Below are 20,894 nucleotides of genomic sequence, written 5' to 3'. Positions count from 1 at the left end.
AGTGGTGGCATCAGTGGGGTCATCCTCGGCGGTACCATCAGTGGTCTCAGGATCGGTGGGGAAGGCGGCGTCCTCATACAAGTGAGGTTGTTCCTCCATCTCCTGGGATAGCTCCCAGAATGCCTTGACGCCCGAACCCCCCGCCTCATCGTTGTTGGCCATGTTTCTCTCTAAATAGGAACAAAGTTTGGTCAAAAAGTTGGTTATTATCAAGGAACAAGATCATGGTCTCATCATTTAGGGTTTGTCGACACCGAGGCATCCTAAAAGCTAAGCTTTTATCATTGAGGGTTTTTCGACGCCGAGGCACCCTAAAAGCCTAAGCTTTCATCATTTCGGTTTTTATCGACACCGAGGGACCCTAAAAGCCATGCATTAGTCACAAGTACTCCGGGGCACTTGATCCTACTTAATTAACTACTAAGATATCCCAGCCCATGCATTAGTCACAAGTACCCCATATGTCCTATTTTTAGCAAAGTCATGCTAAAATTCACGGAAAATTTCAGCATGACCTTTGCTGAAAATAGGACATATGGAGTACCTGAATTTGCCGGAACGGAAGTTAATCGACATTCTAGCAAACTCAAGGGCCTCTCGGGTGGACAAGGCAAAAAAGGCCTCCATCACAACATGGAAAATACATTGGCATGTGAAGAGGTGAAACAATATATGCATCTCCAAGCAGTATCATTCAACATTTTGGACAAACCACTACAAGCAATACTGGACCATTTCTCCCCCAATACATCATAGCAACATTATTTGGGTACCTATATGGTATTAACATGCCATTCTCTATCAACAGAAGTAGCACAAAATCATTCAAGTACTAGTGTTTAACTAAAACTTGGTGTGAATAAGATCCTCTGTCAGTACTTCATACCAATAATCAAAACCCCAAAACCTGACCCCAACTAGTTACCATAAGGTCAAATACTGTCCACAAAACCATAACATAAATAGCACAAAATTATTCAAGTATCATTGTTTAACTAAAACTTGGTGTAAATAAGGTAATAAAAGCAAATTATCCTAGCCAATATGGGTTTTCAGGAAATATTGAGACGTCGCACTTTTGATCGACTCCTGAGGTACATTCTCAACTAGCATAGTTTGTTTACCTTCTATTCCTATGTGGTTCATTACTTGATTTCCTTTCAGCCTCAAAGTTTATGTTTGTCCTGGTCATATTATGCTTTTGGCAACCACTAGAAATGTAAAAGATTTTTTGTGAACTTGGGAAGAAAAGAACCAACTTTCATCAAAGAAATAAAAATAAGATCATGAGCAGAATAGTTGTTAGGGTACTGTCATTTATAGGACCATTTAACATTGGCTAGGCATTTCTTGGCTGCAACAATCACTGAGTTTGAAATAGGTAGAATAGAATGTATTTTTCCCACTTGGGAAAGTAATCAGTTACAGCAACTTCAATATTTTGTGTCTCTGAATATTTGCATAAATTCCTACCATCATCCATGAGCAGCACCACATAGCAGTTCACAGAGCAGAACATGAGGCAGTTAGCTATTGACAGAGCTCTTTGGCCAACACTCATAACACTGATCAACATTTCTCTAACTCGAACTACTTTACACTGATCAACTGTTCTAATGGAGGAGAGGAGGAACAACTGAGGTGGCTACTCACATCTACTTCTGGTGGGTGCTGAGGTAGGACTTCTCGCAGTACTCGGAGGCGGAGTAGAGCTGCGGCCGCAGGTTCTTGAGCTCCTGCATCAAGCATGGCCACAACGCTCAGTTTATATACCATAGACAGTTTAGCAGAAACAAAAGCAACACACACATGTCTATGAAGTATCTGAATTTTGCAACTTTATTGTGTCTGAAATAGCTTTACTCGATGGTGTACATGCAGATCTTAGTTTCAAACTGGAATAATTTACAAGCAGGTCTAGAGTACTGTCAAAATTCAGAATGGTGACTGAATTTAACTGACAAACACATATGACTGTGCCATTCTAAGATTAAAAGGAAGACACGAAGAACTTAATTAGATAAAGCTATGTCAGCTTTCCTAAGACAAGTATCAGCAAAGCATACACAAAAAGTATCCAAAGCAATAAGCACCAAAACATTACTACACACAAAATATCCAGTCTACTCACTGAAACCTTTGAATCTCAAACTGTCCCAACTTGACAAGTCAAGGGAAACTCAGCATTCACAAATTAGTTCAATTAAAGGCACCTCGCTGAAATCACTTCGAGACCACCCAAGAAGAAACAGAGAACTAATAAGAACCTAATGCTCTTTCCCCAACTAATAAAACCGATCAAGAAGCAGCAGCAGCGGCACGACGGGGCGGCGGCGGCGAGCTCCTGCTCCTAACGCTAGGTCGCCGCCCCATGGGGGCATGGGGATGAGCGGGGGAGAGAGGGAGGGAGGGACATAGACAAACCGTCGTCGATGAACAGCACCGGCGCGGGGAGGCTCGCGCCGCCGTCGAGGAGCGCGTCCGACGAGGCTAGCCGCCGTCCGTCCGTCCGTCAAGGAGCCCGTCCGTCGAGGATCGCGGGGAGGCTCGCGCCGCCGTCCGTCCGAGGAGGTCGCGGGCTCGAGGGGGAGGAAGGGGAGAGGGAGGCGGCGGGGGCGCGTGGGCGGCTGCGGCGCAGTGGGTCGGGGCAGCGGCGGCGTGGTGGAGGGAGGGACGAGGGAAGGAGCGGCGCGGTGGATCGAGGGAGAGGGAACTGGCGAGGGGGAGAGGGAAGGGGGGACCATAACAGTATAGCAATGGCACAATACTAATGGCGCACCACCCCTCGGTGCGCCATAAGTACATCCATACTAATGGCGCACCTCACCGTGGTGCGCCATTAGTATTTTTTTTTGATTTCTGCTCGAGCCAACAGGTTATCTTCCACCTGACCTGATAAACACCAAGTTCCCTCTACTAGCTCGACTGGTCAGCGGCCAGTTCTCACACCAGGAGGTCCTGGGTTCGATTCCCAGGCTCCACAATTTTTTTATGCATTTAAAATGCTGTTTGATACTTATTTGTGTTTAAATATGTTCAAACTTGTTTAAATCATAACAGTAATATTTTTTTATAAGACAGTAATAATTTTTTTAAAAAATATCATCAAACAGTAATGCCGGTGGAGTGGGGGAGGGTGCGCGGGGTGCGGGGGGTCGGCGGCGGCGGTTGAGTAGGGGAGGGGTGCGAGGGGTCGGCGGCGGCGGTTGAGTAGGGGAATCGAGGGTACGGGGGGTCGGCGGCGGCGGCCGGTGGACCGGGGGGTGCTCGGCGGCGAGGGGGACCGGATCTGGCGAGGTGCGATAGCGATCGAGATGGAGGGGGATCGAGATCGAGTGTCCATGAAATTTAAAAATATTCATGATAGTTCAAAAAGTGCCCATGAAATACAATCGAGAAATGAAAGGCTACGATTTAAATACAATCGATCTTAGCTAGCTATCTGTTCACAATCTTCTTGCCCTTATTTTTCGCAAATGGAGTTCTTCTGTGGAACGGACGTGCTTTAGGTAGGGTGGTCCTGCTTCTTCTTGTGGTGTATGCTGCTACTTCATCATCGTCGTCATGTTCGATCCTTGGGTCGCCGTACTTGTCGAAGTCTTGCTCATTGGCTACTCCATCCATTCCGATGATCTTCCTTTTGCCTCTCCTCACGACAACACGACTGGGCTTTGACGGGTCGGTAATGAAGAAGCATTGGTCCACTTGGGAAGCCAGTGCCCATGGCTCATTTTTCGCGGTGAGGTTTGCGCCCGCGGTCTTGGATTTGGCTTCGGGTATAACCATGGTGGTGAAATACCGGTCTTCTTTTAGGACGCTCTTGGCCCATCTGACACGGAACATCGGGACCTTCTCTCCAGCGTAGCTCAGCTCCCAGATCTCCTCGATCCTTCCGTAGTATCTGTCCTTGTCATTACCGGTGTAGGATTCCATCGTTACCCCCGAGTTCTGATAACCATCGCTCTTCATGTCCTTGGCCTCGGTGTAGAATGTGTAGCCGTTGATATCGTACGCCTCATAGGTCATCAGGTTGTGCTCGGCGCCCTGTGACAAGGCGAATATGAGTTGTTCTTCCGCGGAAGAATCCTCATGTAAAGGGTATGACAGAAGCTTCTGCTTGAACCAACGCGTGAAACATGAGTTGTGCTCTTTGAGTATATCTCCGTTCGTCCTCTGTTGGCCTCGGTCATTGTACGTCTTCTTGATAAAGGTTTTGTGCTCTACCACCCAAGGATCGACCACGTCTATGTGTTGTAGCGCGACTAGGTTTGCTCTTTCAAAGTCGGCGACTCGACCCTCGAAGTCGACATGCATTTCGCGGCGACCCTCACGGTGACCCCATCCAGCGAGCCTGCCGAGGTGCCTGTTGACGGGCAGACCAACGGGGTTCTCGATACCTAAATAATTTGTGCAGTAGGAGATGCACTCTTCGGTCAGAAAGCCCCTGGCTATGCTTCCCTCTGGACGTGACATGTTGCGAACGTATCCTTTGATGACACCATTCATCCTTTCGAACGGCATCATGCTGTGCAGGAACGTCGGCCCGAGTTGGATGATATCGTCCTCGATATGGACCAGCAGATGCACCATAACGTCGAAGAATGCGGGAGGGAAGTACATCTCAAGCTCGCATAGTATCACCATGATCTCTTCCTGTAGCCTTCTGAGTTGCCTCACGCCAACAGACTTCCGAGAGATGACGTCGAAAAAGTTGCATAGGCCAAATAGGGTTTCACAGACGTGCGCGTCCATGATCCCACGGATTGCAACTAGAAGTATCTGCGTCATCAGCACGTGACAGTCGTGAGACTTCATCCCGCTGAACTTCAGCTTCGCTGGGTCTAGGTATCTGCTTATCTTCCCCGCGTAACCGTAAGGAAGTATCTCCTCCTGACTTAGAGTGAAGCACGCGGGAGGGTAGTCATTTCCGGTCTTCTTGGCCTTTTTGCCTTTGCGACGACTTTCCGTGTCCTGCTTTGCCTCATCATCATCATCATCATATATAGCGTGAAGCTCCTGCCTGATGCCCATTGATTTCAAGTCTGCCCTTGCTTTCGGCCCATCTTTGGTCCTCTCTGGCATGTTGAGCAGGGTACCAAGCAGACTCTCGCACACGTTCTTCGTGATATGCATGACATCAAGGCTGTGAGGCACACGGTGGATCTTCCAGTACGACAAGTCCCAGAAAATAGACCTCGTTTTCCATACCTTCAGCAGCGGCTCTAGCGCCTTTCGCTTCTTTCCCGGCTCTGGCGCCTTTTGCTTCTTTCCCGGCAGTGGGCAGTCTTTCCAATTTTTCAACAGCTCGTCTATTTCCTCGCCGCTCCTCGTACGCGGGCGTCCTCGGGGTTCGGTTTCACCATCAAACAGATCCTTGCGTTTTCTCCACGGGTCATCATCGTGAAGCCACCTTCGATGTCCCATGAACACGGTTTTCGAAGACTCGGGATCTCTATCTAGCTGGCGATACGTTGTGTCATCCATGCACCTGATGCATCCAGAAAATCCGTGGACCACCTGCCCCGCGACATATCCGTAACCAAGATAGTCGTGCACCGTCGTGAGCAGCGCGGCTCTCATAGGGAAATATTCTTTCTCTGCGGCGTCCCACGTATTGGCTGGCGTTTTCCACAGCGTGTCAAGCTCCTCTTTCAGCAGCCCCAGATACAGATTGATGTCATTCCCTGGTTGTTTCGGTCCTTCAATTAGCATACTCATGTGAATGTACTTCCTCTTCATGCACAACCAGGGGGGAAGGTTGTACATCCACACAAACACAGGCCAGGTGCTATGTGTGCTTCTCTGGCTGCCAAACGGATTGACTCCATCGGTGCTCGCGCCCAGCATGATGTTCCTTGGATCGTTCCCAAATTCTGGGCCTTCGAAGTTCAACGCTTGCCACTGTCTCGCATCCTTAGGGTGACTCAGCATCTTGTCTTTTTTATCTATCTCCGGATCATTTGCGTCATCTTCTCGCTTCTTCTCCTCCCTATCCGCGTGCCAACACAGGAGCTTTGCTACCTTAGGGTCCGTAAATACCGCTGCAGACGAGGAGTGATTGGAAAGTACCACACCACTTTTCGAGGAGCTTTCTTCCTCTTCTTGTAGACGTCGCACACCGGACATATGGTAGACTCCGCGTGCTCGTCCTGATAAATGATGCAATTGTTCATGCACACATGGTATTTCACGTGCGGTAAATCCAGAGGACACACGATTTTCTTCGCCTCCTCCAAACTGGTCGGGCACTTGTTCCCCTTGGGAAGACGTTCGTGCCAGAATGACATGTTCTCGTCGAAGCATGCGTCGGTCATTTTGTGTTTTACCTTCATCTCCAGAGCCATGAGTGTTACTTTCAGGCGGGTATCCTCGGGCCTGCATCCTTCATACAATGGAGTAACCGCGTCTAACTCAAGTTGATCCATCTTGGCTTTCTCTCGGGCGGCAGCTCTTGCGTTATCCGTCTGCTTGAGAAGCAGCTCTTGAATATGAGGGTCCTGCACCCAGCCCATCGATGGTCCAGCGTCGTCTGCTCCGCCGGCATCATCATCTTCATGATCATGCCCGTCGTCTGCTCCGGCATCTTCCTCATCATCATGTCCTGCATCTTCTACATGATGACTATGTACAGCATCACCGTCGTGATCATCTCCTGGGGATTCTTCGTCTTCTCGCCCGCCCGAGTCGCGGTGGTTGTCTTGCTGCCCTTCCTCATTTCTTGCCCGGCCCCCATGGACGACTTCGTAGTCATCTTCATCACCTTGCCACCGATAGCCATCCATGAAACCACGCAAGAGCAGGTGGTCCCGCACCTCCCCGGATTCCGGGTCCGCAATAAGGCTCTTCAGCTTGCATCTTCGACACGGACATCTTATCTCCGTCTCGTTCTTTTGAAGCATCTCGGCCTTCGCGGACCTCAAAAACCTATTCATGATGCCTTCGGTCATCGTGCGGACCATGGTCGCCTGCGGGGTAGAGCAAAACGATATTTTAGAACCAAGAAAAAATTTGGCATGACTTTCCCTAAAAATAGGACCAAAAAGAATGCTTAATGCCAAAATTCTCGCTGAAACGGAAATGAATCAACATTTCGGCAAAATATTGGCAACTATCGCATTTCAAATACCGGTACACCTCCAAACACAAATACATATGCAACACCACAAACATATGCAACACCACGAACATACATAGATCTAGCTAGGCCATAAAAAGTGCATGTGCACATTGTTGTAGGGAGAACAACATAAATATAGCTTCCCCCCTTACTTACCTATCAAAACAAGGTAATTTAACCACTTAAATTGAATGAATCTATGATGGAAATGAGGTGAAAAAGAGGAGGCACCCGAGACAAGGAGGAGGTGGAGAGAATGAAGTGGGGAGAAAGTGAGTGTGGGTAGGAGAGGCTGTCCAAAATATCTTGTTGCTGCCCACTTACTAATGGTGCACCAACTCTAAATGCGCCATTAGTAATCCAGGTTACTAATGGCGCACCTTCTAGTGGTGCGCCATTAGTAGTTTTGCAAAAAAAAACATACTAATGGCGCACTGTTCCACAGTGCGCCATTACTAGTTTAAACTAGTAATGGCGCACGGTCGAACAGTGCGCCATTAGTAGTTTTGCAAAAAAAAGGAATAAAAAATATAATAAAAAAAACAACATTAGTGGCGCACTTTCCGACAGGTGCGCCATTACTAGTTACAACTAGTAATGGCGCACTGTGTCTGGATGCGCCATTAGTATGTTTGGACAGGCGCACTAGTTCAAAAAAAAATTTGATACTAATGGCGCACCCTGGGCCAGGTGCGCCATTAGTAGTTTCAGCTCTAATGGCGTATCAGAAGGTGGTGCGCCATTAGTATATACTAATGGCGCACCGCTTGTCTGGTGCGCCATTAGTGTCAATCCCATCTATAGCCCTTTTTCTAGTAGTGACGCTTCGCTATGAAGCGCTACTCCACCGTTGGCCAGGCCATCCCTCCACCCCTCCACACCTCCTGCTCTTCTCCACTGAATGCCGAACCACAACGCACTAGAACCAGTTAACCCTCGTACACCTCTCCGTTTGCGACTCTACTCCCGCGTCTTCCCATCTCCAGCTCGTTGTTGTCTGGGGCCTCGCCGTCATCCACCACCTTGGATGCGCTCGGCGCGCCGTGGTCAACGTGGTCAACGAACGACACCATCGGAAGTAGACTGTGCGTCGAGAGGCTGATAGCTGGGTCCACGGCCGCACACAAGGAAATGCCTCCTTATTACGCGCAAAATAATGATTCCTCCACCTGACATCTGGGACCCACCGGAAGGGCCTCTGTATTTCGCGAAAATAACGTGTCCCCCGCTGACATGTCGGACCCACCAGCTATCTTCGCACGCAAGGAAATGCCTCCTTATTACGCACAAAAAAAATGAATATTCCCCCTGCCAACTGGAAACCAGCATAGTGGGAGGCTGACTGTGGGCCTACCAAGTTGACGGGGATGGAGGGCTTTGTCAACTTAGGCAATATGAATGATTCTAGCTCCGGTTACCGTACGATGTTCATCCAACGGCCGTAGTGCTTCTTCAACCTCTGGTCTTCTTGCTCCAGCCGCCCAAACCAGCACCGGTCGTGCCACGTGCTCCTGCCTCCCATGGCCGGCTGTGATGCCGCGGAGGCCTCACCGCCCCTACTACTCCCACCGCTGGCCAGGCCATCCCTCTACTCACCCACACCCCCTGTTATTCTGCGGTGACAGCAGCCTCACACCGCAGCTGAACCAGTGAACCCTTGTACTCCTCTTCACGTGGGCATCCACTGCTGCGTCTTCCCCGGCTCCGAGTCATCCCCTTCCTAGGCCTCGCCGTCGTCCACTTGCATGATGCACTCGGCGCGGCGTGGTCAACGTGGTCAAGGAACGACTTCCATCGGACGTGGACTGTACGTGGAGAGGCTGACAGCTGGGTCCACGGCAGCAGAAAAGAAGTGCCTCCTTATTACGCGCAAAATAATAATTCCTCCACCTGACAGCGGGGACCCACCAGACGGGCCACCATATTTCGCGAAAAAAACGTCTCCCCCTGACTGCTGGGACCCACCAGCTACATCTTCGCACGCAAGGAAGTGCGTCCGGGCAAAAAACGATTCGCCCCCCTGACTGCTGGGACCCACCAGCTATATCTTCGCATGCAAGGAAGTGCGTCCGGGCAAAAAAAAGACGATTCCCCCCCTGACTGCTGGGAGCCACCAGCTACATCTTCGCACGCAAGGAAGTGCCTAGCAGTCGGGACCCACCTGGTCGAATCGTATGTAGCGTTGTCATTCTGGTCGCGAACGTGTACGTACATATATACTGGTGGATGTAGAGGCGCGCATGTGTCGTAGTAGAGGCGCGTACGTGTCGTAGTAGAGGCGTGCACGTAGCATGTACACGTACGTACAGCGGCCAGGGTGCAAGAAATAAAATACGGCCACGTATGGGTACATACGGGCGGGGTCTCGAACGCCTACTCACGCATATGTACGGCCAGGGCTCGTGTACATGGCTGGATCGGAACGGAGAAACAGCGTCGTCGTCGTGTTCATGGGGAGGCAACGGAATGCGTCGTGTTCATGGGGAGGCAACGGAATGCGTCATGTTCATCGGGAGGCAACGGAACGCGTGGGAGCCAACCGGCTGGGTCGGAACGGAATGCGTGGTCCTGTTCATCGGGAGGGCTTGGACGGAACAGGCGATGGAAACGAGGCCTGACGTACCACACAACGGAGGAAACAGACCTCCTATGTTCGGAACGGGGCCTTGTTGATCGGGAGGGGCCTGGCGTACCGCAAAATGGAGGAAACGGACCTCCTACGGTCGAAATGGGGGTCCTGTTGATCGGGAGGGGTGTGGCGTACCGCAAAACGGATGAAACGGACCTTCTACGATCGAAACGGGGGTCCTGTTGATCGGGAGGGGTGTGGCTGTAACGCCCCGAGATCGATATGCCAGGTGTCGTCCAGTTATTCGCTGTTGTGCCTTGTCATTGCTTGCGTGTCATGCATTACATATCATGTCATCATGTGCATTTCATTTGCATACATGTTCGTCTCATGCATCCGAGCATTCTCCCCGTTGTACGTTTTGTATTTCGGCGTTCCGTTCTCCTCCGGTGGTCATTTCTACCTTTTTTTTGTGTGTGGGGATTAAACATTTCCGGATTGGACCGAGACTTGCCAAGCGGCCTTGGTTTACTACCGATAGACCGCCTGTCAAGTTTCGTACCATTTGGACTTTGTTTGATGCTCCAACGGTTAACCGAGGTACCGAAAAGGCCTCGTGTGTGTTGCATCCCAACACCCCTCCAATTTGGCCCCAAACCCACCTAAGCTTCCTCCATCATCTCGGTCGTTCGATCACGATCGTGTGGCCGAAAACCGCACCTCATTTGGACTCTCCTAGCTCCCTCTACCTATAAATATGTGGCTCTCCCTGATTTTTCGCGCAGTCCAAACCCTAAAACTCCTCCGCGCGCCGCCGGACATTTCGTCCTGCGCCGCCGGACATGTCCGGCCATGCCGTCCATGTCGCTCCGACCTATCAGGAGCTTCCACGTCAGCCGGCCGCAGCCCTCGGCCAACCGGCCGCCGCCACGCGTCCCGGCGCCCCGCGCCTACCCAACGCGGGCCCGCGAGCCCGACCGCGGCCCTCCGGGCCCGGTGCACCGCTGCCCGCCTCTGCTGGCTCCGCGCCGCCCGCTGAGGCACCCCGCCGCCGCCAGGCGCTTCCCCGCCGCCACCGCTAGATGCTCCTCCGCCCCGCCGCCGGAATACCCCGCCCTCGCCGCCATGTGCCTCGCCCCGCATCCGCCAAGGCGCCGTGAACAGCCTCCGCCGTCGCTCATCACGGATCCGGTCAGGCCGGACCGGATCCGGCGACCTCGAGCCCGGCCACCACCTCAACTGTTCTCCGGCGCCTACTCCGGCGAAGGCCCGTCCCCGCCTCGGTCTTTGTGCATTCGGATCAAACCCTAGATCTAAGATCTGTGAGAGGTTGATTTTTCCCCAAGTCTTGAGATTTCAGATCCATATGCCCATGTTCTCCATGCCGTAACTTTGCATCCGTAGCTCCGATTCATGCATATAGCATATCAAAATGTTCGTCTCAGAGAGTACATCATTTCATCTCACTGCATCATTTTCATTTGAGCTCATCTTGATGCCCGAAATGCTATTAGAAGGATGCTATTTGAGATAATTGTCAGATCTGCTGCTCCATTTAGATATTTGTCATTTTTGCCATGATTTTTGTGTGCATGATATGCCCGTGAGCTCTACATGAGTTTTGTTATATGTTTTGCCACCTATCCAGAGGTGCAACCCATGTATTTTTGTGATGTGTGTGGTGACTAGCACAAGCTTGCAAAGTGGTGCACTTGTTAATGCTGATTTCAGGGACTTAGCATTTCCACTAAGTCCTTGGACTATTTATTTCATTATGCCATATGTTCATGTTGTTCCCTAGCGATCCGTGCATCTTTTGAGGATGATCAGTAAGGATGTTTTTTTAATCTTGTAGTGCTCTATCCATCCATGTCTTTGTTTGCAATTTTGTAGCACCCTAGCTTGAGCCAATCGAGCTCTACTTTTGCTATTTCGTGAATCTGGGCAGATTGTCTACTTGTTAGTGATTTTGCCAATGATGTTGTAGTTGATCCGTGCATGCTATGCTATTGTTCTTGCCATTTCTAGCATGTATTTTTTGTATTCTTGACGGGTGTATGCTTAGCTTGTCATGGCTTGCTCTGTAGTGAGTGCATCGAGCTCGTAAACATGCCTACTTGATATCTGTTTCAGCATGTTCCAGTTTTCACTAAGTCTGGGAACTGATTATGTTTTTGCCATGTTCACATACTTGCAATTGTATTTTCTGATCCCTTTTGGCTCAAGGTCACTAAGGGACTTTTGTTAAGCTCTTTGAGTATCTCCATGCCTTGCTTTACTTTGTCATGTTCAGGTCCTGTAGCATGTAGTTTTGTTGCTCCGAAGAGTGCTATCTGATCTGGAATTCCACACAAGTGTTAATTTCACTAAGTCTGAAATCTGTTTGTCATATGCATTTTTGCCATGCTTGTTTGAACCTGTTTATGGATGAATTGGCCGTAGCTCAGTGCTAGTATTTTGGTAAGCTTCATGAATGGATCCCTGCCTTGTATTTTTTTGTCATGTTTGAGTGTTGTAGCATGTTCATCTTGTTGCATTTAGATGACTACTTGCTGTAAATCGCAGAACGTGGCCATATTTGAATTGCTTGCCATTTCCAAACCGTAACCCCGATTCCGGCGTTCTCTATATCGTTTTCAAGCGATTTCATATCACCTTTCCAGTGGCACACTTGGATTTCCAAGTTGAGGCCAGCTTCATGCATTTCTTGTCAAATCATGCATATGCATCGCATACCGCATCCCGCATTTCATACCATGTTCATGTGTTGGTTGTTTACTATGTTGTGTGCTTCTTTCCGTTGTTTGCTTCTTCGGGTTGGATCCGGTAATGTCGTGTTTGTGAGGACCCGTTCGACTATGTCCGTTTGTCTTCTTAATGGACTCGTTCTTCTTCCTTGCGGGATTTCAGGCAAGATAACCATACCCTCGAAATCACTTCTATCTTTGCTTGCTAGTTGCTCGCTCTTTTGCTATGCCTATGCTGCGATACCGACCACTTGCTTATCATGCCTCCCATATTGTTGAACCAAGCCTCTAACCCACCTTGTCCTAGCAAACCGTTGTTTGGCTATGTTACCGCTATGCTCAGCCCCTCTTATAGCGTTGTTAGTTGCAGGTGAAGATTGAAGTTTGTTCGTTGTTGGAACATGGAGATGTTGTTCCTTATTGGAACATGTTTACTTGTTGGGATATCACAATATCTCTTATTTAATTAATGCATCTATATACTTGGTAAAGGGTGGAAGGCTCGGCCTTATGCCTGGTGTTTTGTTCCACTGTTGCCGCCCTAGTTTCCGTCATATCGGTGTTATGTTCCCGGATTTTGCGTTCTTTACGCGGTTGGGTTATAATGGGAACCTCTTGATAGTTCGCCTTGAATAAAGCTCCTCCAGCAATGCCCAACCTTGGTTTTACCATTTGCACTAACAACCTACCACCTTCCCTTGGGTTCTGCAGACTCAAGGGTCATCTTTATTCTAACCCCCCCGGGCCAGTGCTCCTCTGAGTGTTGGTCCGAACTGAGCTGCCTGCGGGGCAACCTCGAGAAAACTTGAGGGTTGGTTTTACTCGTAGCTACTCTCATCTGAGTGTGCCCTGAGAAAGAGATATGTGGAGCTCCTATCGGGATTTGTCGGCACATTCGGGCGGTGTTGCTGGATTTGTTTTAACCTGTCGAAGTGTCTTGAAGAACCGAGGTACCGAGTCTAATCGGAACGTCTCGGGAGGAGGTCTATTCCTTTGTTGACCGTGAGAGCTTGTCATGGGCTAAGTTGGGACTCCCCTGTAGGGATTTGAACTTTCGAAAGCCGTGCCCGTGGTTACGGGCAGATGGGTATTTGTTAATGTTCGGTTGTAGATAACTTGAACCTTCACTTAATTAAAATGAGTCAACTGCGTGTGTAACCGTGATGGTCTCTTTCCGGCGGAGTCTGGGAAGCGAACACGGTGTTGGATTTATGTTTGACGTAGGTTGTTTTAGGATCACTTCTTGATCATACTTTCTCGACCGTGCTTTGCCTTCTCTTCTCTCTCTCATTTGCGTATGTTTAGCCACCATATATGCTAGTCGCTTGCTGCAGCTCCACCTCATACCTTTACCTTACCCATAAGCTTAAATAGACTTGATCGCGAGGGTGCGAGATTGCTGAGTCCCTGTGGCTCACAGATACTTCCAAAACCAGTTTGCAGGTGCCGATGTTACAGAGCAGGTGACGCAACCAAGCTCAAGGAGGAGCTCGATGAAGATCTCGTCCTTTGTGTTGTTTCGTTCTAGTTGATCAGTAGTGGAGCCCAGTTGGGGTCGATCAGGGACCTTGTCGCTTTTGGGGTTCTTCTTTTATTTTGGTTCCGTAGTCGGACCTTGATTGTATCTGGTTGATGTAATGCTTTATTCATGTATTTGTGTGAGGTGGCGATTGTAAGCCAACTATGTATCTTTTCCCCTATTGTATTACATGGGTTGTTTGCGAAGATTACCTCACTTGTGACATTGCATTCAATGCGGTTATGCCTCTAAGTCGTGCTTCGACACGTGGGAGATATAGCCGCATCGAGGGCGTTACAAGTTGGTATCAGAGCCTTCCCCGACCTTAGGAGCCCCATTGCTTGATCGTTTTTAGCAGCCGAGTTGTGTCTAGAAAAATGTTTTGAGTCATTTAGGAATTATATATCGGAGAGTTTAGGAATTATTTTTACTTCCCAGTCTCCTCATCGCTCTGGTAAGGCATCCTGACATAGAGTTTTGACTCTTCTCTCCTCAATTTTCACTAATTTTTTTTAGGATCACGCGGGTATCTTGGAATCGTTCCGATGGTTTTATGACGAACGTTATCTTGGTGCCTCCTGTCAGGGGTTTTGTGGAAGTGTCCCGGGGAGTTGAGCTCTGAGGTGTTGTCGTCATAATTTTATCGTTGCAGTTCTGGAATACCTGAGTTTAGTACGCCGACATCGAAAATCTCTTTTATGCAGTTCGTTGGTGAGATAACCTCGACGCCACCCAGTACTGGGGCGGGAGTTCGGGAGTATTGCCATAACTTGTATAACGGATGCTTTTCGAAGGTTGAGGTAGATGATTTCCGAAGGTTTCTTGGTTATGTGTTGAAGGATGGATACAGCTGGATGTAGGATTTTCTAGTTTTGAGTGAGATATTATGCTTCCCCTGTATCCCCAACACCTGATTGCATAACCGGAAAAATTTGGGAGTTTATAAGTGGGAATTCAAGTAGTTCTTAGGATATCTTTCCGACAGATGTATGATATGAAATTGGGGTTCGACGTCTAGTGGTCCTCCTATTCACGGTCGGTTTTACAGTGGTCTCGTTGTGTCTGAAAGAGTCCTTGGCTATGCTGACTCGGGGACGCTTCGTATGTCATGTGCACTGCCTTGTACATGATGGTGCTGTACGATCGAGCCCGTGTAGGCCCCACCACGAAAACTTCAGACGAAATCTCTATCATATGTTTGTTCCGGCTTATTTTGCAAGCCAATCCTTTGTTTTGTTTTCATTGTGGTATTCGAGTTGCTTCGGAGTCAAGTATTGATTCCATATCTTTTCTAAGCGGTGTTCTCATATTTCTATGTGAATACTTATCCTTCTCGATCATCGAGTTTTTCTTTTCAATTTCTTTTCAACCGGTGTGCTCCTCTTCAAGTGGATCCGACCACGTCAACATTCGCAAGATCAAGTATCAGTTCTACTCAACGGTGTTCGTTTCACCCATTCCAAATTGTCTTTGTTTTTCCCACCCCCCTTTGTTTTTCTCCAAGGATTCAGATCTCTTAATCGAGTATCCATCTTATTGATGTGAAGTCTCTCCATTCTTTTCTATCAATTTTCTTATCCGATGAATCTCATGAAGATTATAACGAAGCTTCAAGTTCGTCTCTCATCACTCGTTTTTATTCTCCGGTGGAACCAAGTCAAGCTTGTGGATCATATCCTTTTTTCCTCGTTTCAAATACCTTCTCTTACCGGTGCACCTCTTTATCATTCCACTTCTTGCTATTTTTTTGTTCTGGAGTGCTAAAGATATCTCAGAAGATTCGTGTTTCCACTCTACATTCGTTCAAGCTCTTTCAAGGATGTTATCTAATTCAAGCCATTTAATTCAACCGGTGCAACCTCTCTTTTAAATCATTTCAATGGCGTTTCTTTTGAGTGGGCCCTAACCCACAGGTTTTTTCCCAGGATCTTACCTGACTCTTCTTATTTTTCCCGGAGCTATCCTAAATTCTTTTCAAAGTTTCACGTAAGAATGATTTATCATCAGTCAAATGTCTTCTCCTAGATCTTTCACAATTCTTTTCATCGTTGGCTCAACCTCTTCGCTTTTGATTCTTCCGGAGTGTCTCAACAATTCATGGTGGTGTTTCTCATCGTCATTCTCTGCATTTGAAGACCGAAGAAGAGTTTCTCTTAAATTTTGCTCCATTCTTTTCAAGATTCGTGATTCTAGCTTGATTCCATCCTCTCATAATTATTTTCGATTGTGAGAATTTTTTTCACCTATCCGGAGCAATTCAAGATTCTTTTCAATTTGATTCTCCGGAGCCCATCATTTTAGAAGACTTATTCATTCTCAGCTGTGAGTTATCATTCTCCAATCTTACCGGTGCTTCATTCAAGTATTCTCTTATCAGCTCGTAATCTTTTCGTTCTCATGGGTCTAAATTCTTTCAAATATCTTCGTTCATTTCATAATTCTTCCCGGTGTTCCTTTATCTTTTCTTCGTTCATTTTCATTTCTTACAGTGGCTCTTCCAGATTTCTCTTCCTTATCAATTTATTCGTTGTCAATCCTACCCGTGGTTCATAGAAGACCTTCCCAAGTTGGCGCTATATCTCTCTTAATCTTTTCTATGAGAATAAGTAATATGTCAAATCCGTTGATTGTCATCAATTTAATTGGTGAAGGATAAGCATAATGTAATTCCTATTCTTGTTTCATCCAAATGATTCAATTCCTTATTCCGGAGTGGTTCATCATACATATTCTTGGTTTCAAGTGCTCATCTTTCTTTTCCAGAGTTCCAAGCTATCTCAATTTGTTTCATAGTGAAGATCCATCTAATCATTGCAAGTCTTCACCTTGTGTTTTCAACTACCCTTTCTTTCCGTTTGATCATTATTTTGTTTAACGGAGTTCTTCAGGGAGGTTCTACATGATGGTTCATCAAGGATTTAATTCCTTCTCGAATTGTTCATCAAGATTCTTTTCAGAGGAGCTCAAGCATTCTTCTTCTTGCAATCCGGAGTGCAATTCTTCCTTCCGTATCAGTAGAGGTGGTATTATGTCATTCCTGATAATTTGAGTTCATGTTCCATGATACACATGTTGTTAAGAATGAGATATTTTTAAATCCATCAATCTCGTCATTGGAGTCATCTGGGGTTATATTTCACCTAAAGCTTTCCCTAAGGATTTTTGCTATTAATGGTGATAATATATGATCATAGTGCTTCATCTATCCTCCTGGTGAAATAACTTTCTCATTTCCTTGTCCTTATCAATTCAATTCTTCTTCCCGTGAGTGACAGGTTGTCACCTCATAATCTGAGATGTATTCCATAAGACCATATCAAGCTTATTCTTTTCGTTGTTGGTTTTCCAACAACTCTGTTCGAACTTTCTTCTAAAGATGCTTTTGCAAGCTCGTTCAAGGTAGAAGATGTTGTTTTCTCCTCCGTTCATTCCATTCCATTTCTCTCTTTTCTTCCGAAGGCTTTGTGTTGCTGCTCTCTTCAACCCTTATTCTTGTTCTTGTCAGGACCTTGTTCTTTTCGTGCTTATCCATTTAACCGGAGTGTGTGCCCGCTGCTCAAGTTCTTTCATTTTATCAAGTCTTGTATCACTTTTCAATCGAAGTGCTGCCTGAAGTTGTTCTTCCTTGTTCCTCTTTTCTAACGGAGTGTTTTCAACTTCGTTCATCTCCGTCGTATTCTTTTATCGAAATGGCTTAACCTTTTCAAGGCTCCTTGGTTTCACTCATTGGTCAAAGAAGCAACTTAATTTTACCTCTTCTCGTTTCTCTTCTGTTGCCCCTCCGGTGCCATTCTAGATCTCGGGACGAGATCCTCTCATAGTGGTGGAGTGTTGTAACGCCCCGAGACCGATGTGCCAGGTGTCGTCCAGTTATTCGCTGTTGTGCCTTGTCATTGCTTGCGTGTCATGCATTACATATCATGTCATCATGTGCATTTCATTTGCATACATGTTCGTCTCATGGATCCGAGCATTCTCCCCATTGTCCGTTTTGCATTCCAGCATTCCGTTCTCCTCCGGTGGTCATTTCTACCTTTTTTTCGTGTGTGGGGATTAAACATTTCCGGATTGGACCGAGACTTGCCAAGCGTCCTTGGTTTACTACCGGTTGACCGCCTGTCAAGTTTCGTACCATTTGGACTTCGTTTGATGCTCCAACGGTTAACCGAGGGACCGAAAAGGCCTCGTGTGTGTTGCAGCCCAACACACCTCCAATTTGGCCGAAAACCCACCTAAACCTCCTCCATCATCTCGGTCGTTCGATCACGATTGCGTGGCCGAAAACCACACCTCATTTGGACTCTCCTAGCTCCCTCTACCTATAAATATGTGGCTCTCCCCGATTTTTCGCGCAGTCCAAACCCTAAAACTCCTACGCGCGCCGCCGGACATGTCCGGCCACGCCCTCCACGTCGCTCCGACCTATCAGGAGCTGCCACGTCAGCCGGTCGCCGCCCTCGGCTAACCGGCCGCCGCCACGCGTCCCGGCGCCCCGCGCCTACCCACCGCGGGCCCGCGAGCCCGACCGCGGCCCTCGGGCCCGGTGTGCCGCCGCCCGCCTCTGCTGGCTCCGCGCCGCCCGCTAAGGCACCCCGCCGCCGCCGCCAGGCGCTTCGCCGCCGCCTCCGCCAGATGCTCTGCCGCCCCGCCGCCGGAAGACCCCGCCGTCGCCGCCATGTGGCTCGCCCCGCATCCGCCGAGGCGCCGTGAACCGCCTCCGCCGTCGCTCGTCACGGATCCGGTCGGGCCGGACCGGATCCGGCGACCTCGAGCCCGGCCACCACCTCAACTCTTCTCCGGCGCCTACTCCGGCGATGGCTCATCCCCGCCTCAGTCTGCGTGCATTCGGATCAAACCCTAGATCTGAGATCTGTGAGAGGTTGATTTTTCCCTAAGTCCTGAGATTTCAGATCCATATGCCCATGTTCTTCATGCCGTAACTTTGCATCCATAGCTCCGATTCATGCATATAGCATATCAAAATGTTCGCCTCAGAGAGTACATCATTTCATCTCACTGCATCATTTTCATTTGAGCTCATCTTGATGCCCAAAATGCTATTAGAAGAATGCTATTTGAGATAATTGTCAGATCTGCTGCTCCATTTAGATATTTGTCATTTTTGCCATGATTTTTGTGTGCATGATATGCCCGTGAGCTCTACATGAGTTTTGTTATATGTTTTGCCACATATCCAGAGATGCAACCCATGTATTTTTGTGATGTGTGTGGTGACTAGCACAAGCTTGCAAAGTGGTGCACTTGTTAATGCTGATTTCAGGGACTTAGCATTTCCACCAAGTCCTTGGACTGTTTATTTCATTATGCCATATGTTTTGTTAATCTTGTAGTGCTCTATCCATCCATGTCTTTGTTTGCAATTTTGGAGCAACCTAGCTTGAGTCAATCGAGCTCTACTTTTGCTATTTCGTGAATCTGGGAAGATTGTCTACTTGTTAGCGATTTTGCCGATGATGCTGTAGTTGATACGTGCATTCTATGCTATTGTTCTTGCCATGTCTAGCTTGTATTTTGTGTATTCTGGATGGGTGTATTCTTAGCTTGTCATGGCTTGCTCTGTAGTGAGTGCATCGAGCTCGTAAACATGCCTACTTGATATCTGTTTCAGCATGTTCCAGTTTTCACTAAGTCTGGGAACTGATTATGTTTTTGCCATGTTCACATGCTTGCAATTGTATTTTATGATCCCTTTTGGCTCAAGGTCACTAAGGGACTTTTGTTAAGCTCTTTGAGTAGCTCCATGCCATGCTTTACTTTGCCATGTTCATGTCCTGTAGCATGTAGTTTTGTTGCTCCGAAGAGTGCTATCTGATCTGGAATTCCACAGAAGTGTTAATTTCACTAAGTCTGAAATCTGTTTGTCATATGCATTTTTGCCATGCTTGTTTGAACCTGTTTATGGATGAATTGGCCGTAGCTCAGTGCTAGTATTTTGGTAAGCTTCATGAATGGATCCCTGCCTTGTATTTTGTTGTCATGTTTGAGTGTTGTAGCATGTTCATCTTGTTGCATTTAGATGACTACTTGCTGTAAATCGCAGAACGTGGCCATATTTGAATTGCTTGCCATTTCCAAACCGTAACTCCGATTCCGGCGTTCTTTATATCGTTTTCAAGCGATTTCATCTCACTTTTCCAGTGGCACACTTGGATTTCCAAGTTGAGGCCAGGTTCATGCATTCCTTGTCAAATCATGCATATGCATCGCATACCGCATCCCGCATATCATACCATGTTCATGTGTTGGTTGTTTACTATGTTGTGTGCTTCTTTCCGTTGTTTGCTTCTTCGGGTTGGATCCGGTAATGTCGTGTTTGTGAGGACCCGTTCGACTATGTCCGTTTGTCTTCTTAATGGACTCGTTCTTCTTCCTTGCGGGATTTCAGGCAAGATAACCATACCCTCGAAATCACTTCTATCTTTGCTTGCTAGTTGCTCGCTCTTTTGCTATGCCTATGCTGCGATACCGACCACTTGCTTATCATGCCTCCCATATTGTTGAACCAAGCCTCTAACCCACCTTGTCCTAGCAAACCGTTGTTTGGCTATGTTACCGCTTGCTCAGCCCCTCTTATAGCGTTGTTAGTTGCAGGTGAAGATTGAAGTTTGTTCCTTGTTGGAACATGGAGATGTTGTTCCTTATTGGAACATGTTTACTTGTTGGGATATCACAATATCTCTTATTTAATTAATGCATCTATATACTTTGTAAAGGGTGGAAGGCTCGGCCTTATGCTGGTGTTTTGTTCTACTCTTGCCGCCCTAGTTTCCTTCATATCGGTGTTATGTTCCCGGATTTTGCGTTCCTTACGCGGTTGGGTTATAATGGGAACCCCTTGACAGTTCGCCTTGAATAAAACTCCTCCAGCAATGCCCAACCCCTTAACTCAAGGGTCATCTTTATTCTAACCCCCCCCCCCGG

The sequence above is a fragment of the Triticum urartu genome, chromosome 4 (genome assembly GCF_003073215.2).
Source record: "Triticum urartu cultivar G1812 chromosome 4, Tu2.1, whole genome shotgun sequence".
Classification (NCBI taxonomy): domain Eukaryota; kingdom Viridiplantae; phylum Streptophyta; class Magnoliopsida; order Poales; family Poaceae; genus Triticum; species Triticum urartu.
The sequence above is the reverse complement of the archived record's forward strand: the minus strand, read 5'-3'. Positions refer to the sequence as shown.